Raw genomic sequence first — 11,194 nt, 5'->3', positions numbered from 1 at the left:
CATCAATACATAATTTCTTACTAACACAATGCACGCACCAAACTCTTTATGGTGGTTTACAACAAGCTAATTATTGCTTAAACGTGTGAACATCTAGTGTAGTATGAATGTGGTTGATCATTAGTAATATCCAGGAGTCTCCTAAACTTATCAGACCTAAGATGTGTGTTGTCCTCCAGGAATGGAAAGGAAACTTTTATCTCAACATCAGTTTTTTTTTTTTTATTTGCTTCACAGAAGAGAAATGGAATCCATTAAAAATTGACTTGGGTCCATGACGGCGGAAATGCCTCTGACTTTTATCACTTCAAGGTGTTCTGTTTGCACACATAACAAAGAGTTGACAGTCATTTCTGCCTGAAATTGACACATGGAGGTGTTGCTGTATAAAGATTCCCTGATGTAAAACTTTACCACGCTGGATGGCAGTGCGAAGGGCCTGTGTTGTGCATACTGAAGTTAATAAGCTGGCGGAAAGAGATTAATCACAGTCCGGCTGCCAGCGCCAGCCAGCAGTTAATGACTCCCATGTCGGTTATTAGGGTCCAGAAAAACAGATTGATTATTCTTGATAAGGAAACAAATGGCACATTTTGTTTTCTGGAACTGAAGAATCACGCAAGATTGATGCTTAAAGACAAAAATTTGTTTCAAACTGGAGACAGGTTTATTAAACAGGGCAAACAAGTACATGTGAGGCCGAGGTGCATTTTTGAATACGGGTTTAAAGGCCTGGTGTGTTTGATTTAGTGACATCTAATGGTCAGAACAAATGCTGCAAGCAATGCTAATGTCAATCCCTTTTTTGATGTCCCACTTGAGTGGCATCTTTCAAGGACAAACATCAAGAAAGCCTGAGCAGATCCACATCCTGGGTTGGTGTAGAAAGATGTTGACTCACTATGGCCGTCTACCTTCAAAAGTGAACCTGCTCTTTATGTAAATCTTGTCATTTAACAACAAAGTCAAAACAGTTAGTTTTTACTTTTTGGTGAGTTCATCTAGCTTTGTGCATTTCAAATTCCATTTCATGCCATTAGATCCCTTTATGGACGACACAAAGGGCCCTTTAAGAGTAGTCAATAAAAAAAAAAAAAGAATCATGCTTTGTGAAATCGCTCCTTGTTTAGAGACAGACAGACTGCTTGACGCACACGCAGCACCTCTGGACACCCTCGGGTGACACCAACACTTTGACTCACATCTTTTGGCACTTTTGTCATGTCTTCTTTTCAAATCCGTGAACCATTAACGGCAAATAAAAACAAGCAGGCAAAACTGTTTATCCAGTGCAAGCACCGTCTCCGTATTGTGAAAGTGGCGTGTGCGCTGGAGCGCAGCGTGGAACACGCACTGCCCATTACACTGTCACAGACCCCAGTCACGTAGATTGAGCAACTGGCTGAGAGGACAGACCGGGACCATCCGGAGGGGAGATGCGCCTCATGTTCCTGTTTGTACCTGCCCTGTACAGAGCAGGTGGATTTAAGGTAACCTCAAGAGATGGTGACGAGGGAAAATCTTCTTGTTTTTCTATTTTGGTGAATTTCAGTAACCGGCCAAAACTTGTAACAAAGCAACTTGTGTGTCAACTTATCTTTGTTTCGGGGGGGGGGGTCATCTTAAACAATGTATATACATTGCAAAAGAGTCCAATGTTGAGCAAAAGCTTTTAGAAGCACATTATTTGGCTGCATGGGTTTGTGTCATGCTACCAATGAATGTATGCTTGTCATTTGGTGGTCAAACAGCATAAAAAGGTTAAAGGTCAAAATGTTCAAAGTGTTGATTGATGTTTTACATAAAAAAATGCATCAGAAATTCACTTTAAGTCAAGACATTAATTAATCATATGACGTAGTTGTGCTCAGTGTGTCTTTACATCTTCTACAGTTATGGCATATTTAACGCTCAGATTTGATTTTCCCAAAGATCTGAAACTTTCCGAGCTGATCTGACCCATCTGACCTGACCTCTGGTGACCTCTGGCCACCACACCCCACAGTCTTGCAGGCGCAGAACGCGGAACGCTACGAAAAAAAAACATTAAAAAAATATCAAGGGCAAGGGCAACACTGTGCGCATGTGATCCGGGAGCCATCGGCCACGTACCGTTCCGCAGACTGAGCTGGACCTTACCCTCCTCCTGACCCCTCTGACTGTTCTCTTCCTCTTTCCAGAGACTCTGCAAGATGTGTTGTTAAGTATCGAGCCAGACATGCTAAAATATGAAACACATTTTTTTTTCTAATTTTTTTAGGATTCCTTTGAGATTTTTACTGTTCATCAATTCCTTGTTTTGCTAACTGTTAGCATGCTAACTTTTCCGCTTGAATCTGTCAACAACTGGCGAATTCAAGAATAAAGACTTTTTTTTTTTTTTAACAAACAACGCTAATAAGAGGAAATAACCTACTGAACCTTTAAATATTGTAGGTACATTTTAAACCATACCACTGTACATACCACACATTAAAGACAAAGGCAGTCGCAGCTGTTGGCTTCTTTAAACAAGACGCCGAGTTGTTCCAAAAACTGAAATCGGTTTTCTCCACCTCCTGACACAAACATGGCTAATCATGCAAATATTTCCCATTACTTCAGGATAACTGCGGGAATTTAAATCCATCACCCGACCCAACTATTACACTTGCGAGTTGATTGCGTCAGAGTTTCTCATCATCGGACGCATCGGCAGCTCTGATCGCTATCAGGCCCATACGATTTCATCAGCGCGCCCATGAATCACAGCCTGGATTTTAGCACACAGGGAAAAAAAAAACAAGAAAACATTTGCGTTTGCCACCTCGCTGATACAAGCGGGATAAGGAGGAGGAAAGTGATGGAAGAGGCCGGCGTCCGTCCGCTCCTCCCGATTCTTAAACATGACCTGCGGGTGATCCTGCGCCGGGAGAGCCGTGGTGGCCTGCGGCTGCCAGTTTTGCTCCGGCGGCAGCGGTGTGGGTCACACAGACAGTGTTGGCTCTGTCAACACTTGCCGAGGCAAGGGCGTGTGTGACAGAGTGTTTCTGTGCGCTTAAATCAAGCCAGAGCCTTGAAAGTCTCTCGCCCGTGTTTGCTCTCCATGCACAAGGTGTGCACGTGTGCAGCCGGGGATCGAGCTTTTCCTCCTCTCTCCCTTTGTCAGATTGCACCAGATCAGAGGAAGCTTTGAGGTTTTTGGCCGTTCGTCAAGTCACAGAGAATCGGTTTCAGTCCCGGGGGTTGTTTGATTTCGCCTTAGCTCTTTTGTGGAACATGAATGCATATTTTATTTTGGTCCACTGACAAAAAAAAAACCTCACACATTTGGGATTTTCCATCGTGTGAAGTAACAAAGACCCAGACATGAGAAGAAGAATGAAGAGAGAAAAAAGCTGGGGATGTAGTATTAAGTTCCTCAGAGCAGCACGACCCTGAGCATCATGAAGGCTCCAGTACTCCCACACTTTCACTGTAGCAGAGCCAAGATGCCTGTTGGGTTTGTCCTGTCAGAACTAGCCGGGCTTCTATAATGTAAAGAGATGATGATTGGTAGTGATCAGTCATTCCAATAATAAAGGTCCAGGCCTTTAATCCAGAATTATTATCCATTTAGAATAGAAAATTGTGTTTTCCTGGATATGGAAATTGTGTTTTTTCTCTACTTTTGCATATTTATTTGATAGAAGTTAATGAGTGGTCGTGGTAACAGCCATAAATCAGAATTTTTTTCGTTTGTTTTAAACAAGAGCGCACACACACGTTGCCGTGTTTTGCACGTGACTACATGTGTGTGTGTGTGTGTGTGTGAGTGTGAGTGTGTGTGTGTGTGGCTGATGATCTGTCCTCCTTCCAGCTGCTGTCGCTGCGTCTATCTCCTGCTGGCCACTGGTCAATATTGACTCAGGGATGAAGGCAACTTTGTGAGGGTGCACTGAGGGGCAGAGCTGCCATCTCGATGGCGTCAGGTGAAAACAGAAAAAATGGTCCGGCTCATCCTCGATAAGGAGCCTGCTGAAAGCTTACATTTGGAATTTCCCGATGTGTTTATAAAAAAAAAATTTTTTTTAAATGATTGGCCAATCACATTAGAAACAGAGGAATTGGATGTTTCCTTTATTTTTTTAGTTAGTAAAGCCAGGTTGCTGTATCGTTTAAGTTTCCTACAAGGGACCACATTTGGCCCTATTCCACAAAACTGCTAACAAAGGCATCAGTGAGAACGAGGTGCAAAGTGAGAAAAGTGTAAGTTCTACCATCCCTGACAAAACAACAGCTACAGCAGTGTCTGTACATGTGTTAAGCTGGAGCTGATGCCACCTTCATTAACAGATTACATAAGTACATTTAGACATATTATATTGTATATCATTGAGGTTCTGAGGCTGATTTTCATTCTTCTGGCCTTTACGAATTTGATGAATCCAAACTTTTCCTAAACAAACCACTAGAGGCTCTTGATTCACTCTAGATAAAGCGACGCACACCAAGGCACGAAATGAGAAGTAGTGGGTTGACTGTTCAAACAGGCTAGTGTTCTACTGAATGAAGTAGATGCGGGTGCCACATGTGTCGGTTGGTAAAAAGCATCAGTTTAATTCCGTGCAACTATTCGTGCAGGGCTGGAGCCACAGTTTTATCTCAGCAGGTGTTAACGGCCGCGGGCTCAAGCCCGGGAGCTGCCTGGCTTAAAGCGAGGAACCCTGGTAAAAAATTTGCATTTTGCACACATCTGCACTGAGGACATAAGAAGACTCTGCACAAGCTAAGCCGCTGCATATCGAACTCCGGTTTTCCCCAGGAATCTTGGCTTGAACTGCGCCGCTGTCACCTGGCGAACGATGGAACTGGGCTTTAGGAAGGTCATGCAGCTGAGAGTGAGTGCACAGTATGGCATCAGCTTTTATACATGAGTCTGGACAGTAAATGATGGCTACATTCCTGTCTTTTATTTGTATTTGAGAGCTTTGTTGTAAAGGCTTTACAGTGTACACTTATCACGTATAACAATAAAGCTTGAACACACGCGCACACAGACACACACGCACACACGCACACACACTCACTCCTTCATGCATGGCATACCCACCCTTGACCTTATTTTAAGCAGAGAAACTGTGCCAGGTCCGTGTGAGGCGTGTCATAGAGCGATAAATCTCTGGAGAAAAGAACAGCGTGAATCACATCCAAGCAGTTGGCGGCTCCACTCAGCGGGAGGTCACGCCCATAAGGTAGAGTTTGCTGTGACTGAGAGTGTGATTTGATAAAGAAACAATGGTTGTCTTTCTTTTTTTTTTTTAACCAAAGCTGGACACCAAGATATTTTCTTCATTTTAGCAAACATCGAAAAAAAAAAAATTGTTTTCTTGCAAAAAGAAAAAGACAACAAGTTTATCTCATTTATGCAACAACACTCTACAACAGCTGTTTCACAAGCTTTTTTGTTGCATCGTGACCTCTTACTCAGGTCGTAAACATATACATTGCAGGGTGTTACGAAACAGGAAGTGCTGATAATGGGATTTTAAAACTGTTGCAGCACTTAGTGTTGTTGATGGTGGTCTAATTACCGGAATCAAATGTCAGTGATGCAAATATTTAGTTTATATAAGTATGTTCTTTACACAGAAAAGTTTTCCAAAGATCAGAAAAGAAATAAACCTGAAAGCCTTTATTTACTTTAATATTTCAGCTGCGACACGTCATGCAGGTTTCACTTGTAGCACTGGCCTTATTTGGCTGATATCATTAAAGTAGCTCATTTGTTGTTGCCTCATCAGCGTTTCTTGCAAAACAGTTTAGTGTACCTTTTTTTTATCTAAGTCACTAAATGTATGTCACATTCTTAAGATAAAAAAAAGTAACACTACACCTGCCTGGATAAAAGTAGTGAAACAGTGGAGTGGGAGCAAGTTTTGACTGAGCTGTAGGTTGCATGCGGTCGCTGCCCCTGCACACAATCCTAGGTCTGTGCATTAACGATGCAAAAGTAATTACTTGCTCGGCTTCCTCAGCGATTAAATGGCAGGTTCACAGCACCCTGATTAATGCAGAGGCATGCACACCTGCCATTAGCGGCCATGAGAGGTGGAACGTTCTGACTGCAGCCCCGCAGAACAAACACACGGCCGTCCGCGCCTGCCCGGCAGAAAAACACACAACCTGGGCAAAAATTCATTTGCACTTTTTTGAGTTCAACGACGGCAAGATACACAAAATAAAAGTCCTGTGCACTCCACCTCGGCTGGTGTTCAATTATAAACTCAAGTGGTGAAACAATTCTCCAGACGAAATGAAGAGTGGACCGTCCAGCAGTGTGTGACATGTATTCTAAATTGTTGAATTTCCTGGTGTTAAAAGTGGAGAACCGGACATTAAAGCTTAAAAATGTGACCTCCCCTCCCGGCAGGCCTCTCTCTGGAACCACTGCACCGAAACACATTTAACCGCCTGGCTACACTGACAGCTCCCTAGTTCTCAGCGGGGGGTACGTTGCAGTGGCATGTTTGTCCAAATCAAAAGTTTAATAAATAAATGCAATCTGAGAAAGCCGACTATAAATCCTGCAGAATGCTGAAAAGCAGCGGAACTTCATTTCGACCGGCGCAGCGCCACCCTGCCACACTGTGACCTTGATGCATTTTCTCCACCATTTATGTGCCACTTGCATGAAGAGTTTAAGGTCCTATGTGCAAAATAATAACGACAAAATAAAAGCTTTTTTTGCTATTTTATGTAGTTTTTTTTTTTTAATACACTTAAAGATGAGCGCCAAGAGGTTGATTATAAATGTGAAATCTCCCATCTTTACACTCACCAAAACTATAAATCGCATGAGTTTAAGTAAACTGTTCTAAGTCTATCTATGTTCTGTCATGTCCAGTTCAATAACAGGGAGACTATATTCAAGACTAGATTCTCTTTCTCCTGCTGTTATCAGTCAACCATAGATTTTTATTTTGGCCATAAAAGCAGAAAACTCCACAATGTGACGGTAGCAACAATGACCTTGAGTGTCAAGATTATTTTTTCTGTCAGCAACTTATTTGCTTGGTGTGACAGATGCAGTAGCAGGTTATCTGTCCAAGTCTGTGAACTCTTTTTATTTCTCTTTTTGTTAACAGTTAATGTATAACAGAGCGAGCAGGAGATCAGCACATTTCCTTTTACCTCATACCAAGATCGATGTGGTTGGTGTGTACGCGGTGTGAGGTACCTAAATAGGCTCATTGTCGAGGAAGCTGCGGCGACAGTCGCACACTTCATCCCGAGTGCCGCGTAAAAAGTACCTCAACGTCACACTTAAGGAAGAGGAGCACTTGGGCACAGAACGCCGTCCACCGAAATGGCCGTCAGTTAGAACTGAACTATTGAAATTTAGTTTGAAGATGCTGAAGTTTGCTTTATTCATTTTCAGAGGATAAACAGAATCAGTCACAAAAGCCGACAGTGCAGACACGAGTGGATTATGAACTGTTCTACAAAGTCTGACTGTAAATTAAAAGTGATGAACTCTAATGACTCCCCATGTGCTTGTCCTGTATAATTTAATAAAAACGAAAAGAAAAAGGGACTTCTGAAATTCCGTTGAGTAGTGACAAAGCAGACATTAAGAATAACCAAACTTAAAAATCATGCATGAACAACTGTCAAATATTTCATTGACATTGATTGATAAATAAACAATGCTAAAGTTTCTAAATGACTCAAAATGTCTGATAAAAAACCACGGAAGTCTCAAGTTTATGTGTTCACAACAAGCAGCGCGTTGCGATAGGGTCCGATTTTTCTTTATTTTCCCCCCCCCCTTAACCTGTTTTCACTGTCAACATGGACTTTGAGAGAGAAGCTCTCTTGGGAGCTCGATTGAATTGCTTTTTGCTTATTCTAGTCAGCTTTTGGACAATTAAGATTCTGGCCCCGTGCCACCTGATGTGGAACCCAAGTTATCTATTATTTCATGAGTAAAGAGAAAAGCTTCACACTCAGTCATCCGTGGCATCTGTCCCTCCCTCCCCACCACCACCACCAACTCCACCTCCACCTCCAGGGGTCGTTTAAAGTGCCAGCAGTCAACTTTTTTAATGTGTATTCATCGGTCTCTATTCTGTCAAACTAAAACGACTAAACAGTTGCTTTACAAGCTGCATGATTTATTGAATGAATTTGCATGATTTCTGGTACTTATGAATCAAGTGTTGATCCTGTAGAGGGTGGACGGCCCATATCAGGGGTTCTGAACCACCGTGTTGAAACACCTGAGAGCGTCTCAAGGCAGCTACACACTACAACAGGGCACGGCTAATTGGGCTGATGGGTTACAGATAATACTACTACTACTACTACTACTACTACTACTACTACTACTAATAATAATAATAATAATAATGTTTAAATACGTTAACTATCTATCTGTCTATCTATCACTTCCTGTACATCTGCCTTATGAAAACCGCTTCCCGCAGCTTCCCTTCACCAGTCGCTCGCCCTCTCCCCCCTCCCATCTTGCCACCACTGGACTCTGAACCTCTTTCTCCACGCTCGTCTGCTCATCCCTAAAATTAATTCATGCGCACATCTCTGTCCCTACAACACCACATTAACCCCGACCGCAGGAGGCATCCTGTCGGAAAAAAACTCGGGAAAAAAAACGTCCGTCTGCAGCTTCACGGTGAGACATCAGTTTGACCTCTCCACCCCGTACCCTCTATTGCTCTCATGTGTCGATTTTTTTTTTCCCCACCGTCACGACCGTCTCAGAATGGAGCCATTAAGCCCAAAGTGCTCGATAATCTCCCGATTCCAAAATTGGGAAAACGGTCATCAAAACGAAGGCTTGTCGCTGTCTTGGCAGGTCACTTGTTTTGTGCATTTGCAGAGGAAGACTCATTTCAGGCGGTCACGCATCAGCAGCCTGCTTTCTGGAGGACAGAGAAACTGTAATTGGGGGCCATTAGCTGTTGCCCAAGACCAGTCATGCAGGGTCGCTTTGTAGATTGAGACATGGTGAGTGCACAGTGCTGCTGCCTGCATCAGTGTCCCCTACCTGTGTGACTTCTCCACCCTAGGATCCCCCCTCCACCTCCACCTTCACTCCCATGACCCCCTCACTTGACCCCCCTTGGTCCTCATGCACACACACACACACAAAAGTGTACACACACCTTTGTCCTTTGGTTTTCCTCATTGTTTTCAAACAGACCTTGAATGGAGTCAGGCCCAGTGATACCCGCCAGCAATCAAATAAAAAGACACTTTTATTACAGCTTTAAAATCAAGGCGGTGCAATCTGATCCCATTAGTGAGGAGTGTTTGTGTGGAGGCACCTGCACCGCTTCACCTCACGAAGGAGGCCGTTTGTGTAGCAGTGAGGAGTTATGTGTACATGAAGAATTCAGCACAAGTTAATTTGATTGCCATAACGTGAATGTGCTCAGGGTTTGTGATTCTTACACTGACATTAACCCTGGTACAAGAAAGATTTGAGATCGACTGTGACCTCAAAAATTAACATTAATATTTGTTTGCAAAATGCCTTTTTACCACAGGGTGCTGCTACATTTTACACAACGTCCCTTTACGTCTCCTCTATTTCAATGAGTGTCTTTTGAAATGTTTTGAGCAAATTTGGGGTGTAATACATTCATTTTTAAATTAACAAATGTGAAATGTAATTTCCCAATAATAATTCAATAATTTGCCCAAAGGCCTTCAGGGTTAAGTGATTTTGATTAGCAGATAACTCAAAGAATGATGAAGAGATTTGAAGCAAAGCTGAATCGAAAATGACAAAACAGGAAAACCAACGTAATCACAGCATAAGAAAAAGAAAAAAGTGGAAAAACATAAAAAAATAAATCAAATAATTTTAAATTCGTCGACAACTCATGTTGTCATATTGTCATGTTGTGGTAATCCTTTTTATTTCCTGGAGCCCCCATGTGCCCACACAGCCAGATTTCCCAGCCCTACTCATAAAGAGTTGCCCGGCTGCTTTATGGCCCTATTTCCCAACATCACATGCCTTCAGTGGTGGGATATGATCTAAGATAAGGCAACAAAGTACCGAAACCTGTCTTACTCTCCTCCTTCCTTTTGCTGCTCCTGCAGGTGCGGGACCAGGATGGTGAGCACAGTTGAACTATCTTTTTAAAAACGCTTAACAGTGCTTTCAAACAACATCAACAGTGAGAAAAAATAGACTACACCATAATATGGGGTCAGAAATACTGTGTCTGTTTCCTTGGAGGCCATCAAAGCGGTTCAGAATCATTTAGATGCCCTTATTGCAAATCTGAGTTTTATAAATCATGTCTTCATGATAAGCTGATTACTTTATCCTTGACAGCAGCGCGCAGTAGTAAAGGTGCAGGATTACGAGCTGATGGTCCATAAAGGGTTCGGCTCAGATAAGGTGCTTTGTGGGGTGAGGTTGGTGACTTGAGGTCAGGTGGATCCAGACATTCTTTTCAAAAGACGAGCCACTTAAAACCAAAATATCAGGATACATGTCCAGGTAGCGTTGATTAAGGAATCACAGCATCCAGTTTTCTGAGAAGGAAACGGTGTGTTTCCTGTGTTTCCAGTAGTTGAGGTCATAAAAGCACTGCGGCCCATGAAAGGCATCAGTTCCAACCTTTAACCTGCTGCTCACTTAGTCATGCAGGAAGTTTGCTGCAGGTCTGATTACTTCAACATTTACAGTACAATTTGTTTTGCATAAGTTTGTTTCTAAGCTTTCCTCGTGATCGCATGATAACCACTACGATAAAATCTGTGTCGCCATTCCTGTCATCTCATGCTATGGCCTCCTTTCAGACAAGGGCTCTAATGATGACTCTAATGAAGAATGAGCGATACTTTGGTGAAACTGCACTGGGTGACTGCTCCAGGAACTTCCCAGGTTTCAACTTATAGCTCCATGGCTGTGCTCCATTCGGAGGAAGCCAATAGGAACAAACTGCTTTTGGGTGCAGCAAAGCAAACCCAGACACCATCATTTATGAACCAAATCACCTCTCAATGCCCCATCCAAGGACAAAGCACAGACTGTCTGCAGGGAGGTGACACAAAACCTCTGGAAATGAACAAGATTGTGTGTTTTTCCACACACACACCTTTTTTTTTTTCTTAACCAGTTTAATCAATGATAATCAATAGCACTGTTATCTTACATTCGGCCCAGTTAAATAAATTTCACTACTTTTCATAC

The sequence above is a fragment of the Nelusetta ayraudi genome, unplaced genomic scaffold (assembly GCF_046127955.1).
Source record: "Nelusetta ayraudi isolate G7.1 ecotype Tasmania unplaced genomic scaffold, CSIRO-AGI_Nayr_v1 ptg000048l, whole genome shotgun sequence".
In the NCBI taxonomy this organism is placed as follows: Eukaryota; Metazoa; Chordata; class Actinopteri; order Tetraodontiformes; family Monacanthidae; genus Nelusetta; species Nelusetta ayraudi.
This window is presented reverse-complemented; position numbering follows the sequence as displayed.